We start from the raw sequence: 1849 nt of genomic DNA, 5'->3' as shown, positions 1-1849 counted from the left end.
TATATATATATATATATATATATATATTTGACAAGCTTCTTTCAGTTTCTGTCTCAGAAGGCTGTGGTCCACTCACAAGGCTTTGGCTGACCCAAGGCTATAGTAGAAGACACTTGCTCAAGGGAACCATGTGGTTGGGAAGCAAGCTTCTTACCACACAGCCATGCCTGTGCCTATGTATGTATGTATGTATATATATATACATATATTGGCCCAGTATTTATTTTTTTAATATCCTGGTACATATTCTATCGGTTGATTTTGCTGAACTGCTAAATTATAGGGACATAAACAAAGCAACACCAACTGTGGTGGTGGGAGACAAACACAGACATACACACACATGCACAATAAGCTTCTTTTAGTTTCCATCTACCAAATCTGCTCATAAGGCCTTTGTTGGCCTAGTAATATTGTAGAAGGTGCCACACAGTGGGACTGAACCTGGAACTATGTGGTTAGGAAGCAAACTTCACAGTTACACCTGCACCTGAATAATCACCATTATTATTATTATTATTATTATTATTAAGGTGACAAGCTGGCAGAACCGTTAGCACGTCAGGCAAAATGCTTAGCGGTATTTCGTCCATCTTCACATTCAGGGTTCTAACTTGGCTGAGGTCAACCTTGCCTTTCATCCTTTCAGGGTCAATAAATTAAGTACCAGTTGTGTACTGGGGTCAATGCAATCGACTGGTCCCTTCCCCCAAAATTTCAAGCCTTGCACCTTTAGTAGAAAGCATTATTATCATTATTATTATTATTATTAGATAGATATATGAGTTCTTAACTTTTGTATACGATTGCCAAATTATTATTATTATTATTATTATTATTATTATTACCTAATAGATCCTTACTTTTTCATCTGGTAATAACACCTCACCTCCAGAGCCTACCACTATCAACAGTAGAAATAAACCCAAAACAGCTGAAATAAGGGATCAGTTGTTTGTTTCATTTATTTGTGTAGTTATTTTTCTTTTTAGGGAGAGGGTGAGGCAGAATGGTAAGGGATGAGGTGGGGGCGGGCACATTTGAATACAAAGAAGGAAGTGCAAGTGAGAGGTGGTGGCCAGCTGTAGCACTAATTCAATGATATTATATTAAACTTACCCAATCAGTATTAATCATTAATTAACAGAGATGACGTCTAAATGAGGCAGTTGCAACAGGTTTATAACACAATAACCTAAAATGAAAGAGAAAAAATGGAGAAATCGTTACAAAAAATGAAAATAACAACAAAAGAAACAACACAACTGATAAACAGGATATTAATTTGTCTAATTGCATAGTTTTAAAATAAACAACAACAATAACAAGAGATAAATGTAGGCATGGGTGTGTGGCTAAGCAGCTGGTTTTCTAACAATGTGGTCTTGGGTTTACAGGGATGTAAACAAACCAATACCAGTTGTCAGGTGATGGTAAATGACAAACACAATCACATTCTATTTACAGACATACATACATATATGTATATACATACATGAAGAAACTAACCCCGGGACTTATTTTTTGTAAGTCTAGTACTTATTCTATTGGTCTCTTTTGCCAAACCACTAGGTTACAGGGACATAAACACACCAACATCAGTTGCCAAGCGATGGTGGTGGGGACAAACATAGACACAAATAACAAACACACACATACATATATATATATATATATATATATATATATATGATGGGCTTCTTTCAGTCTCCATCTACCAAATCCACTCACAAGGCTTTAGTTAGCCCGAGGCTATAGTAGAAGACACTTGCCCAAGGTGCCACATAGTGGGACTGAACCTGGAACCATGTGGTTGGGAAGCAAGCTTCTTACTACACAGCCACTCCTG

The 1849-nt window shown here is 36.8% G+C and overlaps 1 protein-coding gene across 6 annotated transcripts in view; it reads right to left on the bottom strand.

The window, feature by feature from the left end:
• Positions 1 to 1849, bottom strand: part of LOC106876102 (ataxin-1) — a 533072-nt gene that overhangs the window by 51551 nt on the left and 479672 nt on the right. For all 6 annotated transcript variants that reach the window (XM_052975101.1, XM_052975100.1, XM_052975099.1 and 3 more), the window contains one exon: positions 1120 to 1195. The gene's annotated coding sequence lies outside the window, so the exon portion shown is untranslated. The remainder of the gene's footprint in view (positions 1 to 1119; positions 1196 to 1849) is intronic.

Source organism: Octopus bimaculoides, chromosome 20, assembly GCF_001194135.2.
Source record: "Octopus bimaculoides isolate UCB-OBI-ISO-001 chromosome 20, ASM119413v2, whole genome shotgun sequence".
NCBI classification, from domain to species: domain Eukaryota; kingdom Metazoa; phylum Mollusca; class Cephalopoda; order Octopoda; family Octopodidae; genus Octopus; species Octopus bimaculoides.
Note: the sequence above shows the minus strand (reverse complement) of the source record. Positions and strands in the feature narration are given on the sequence as shown.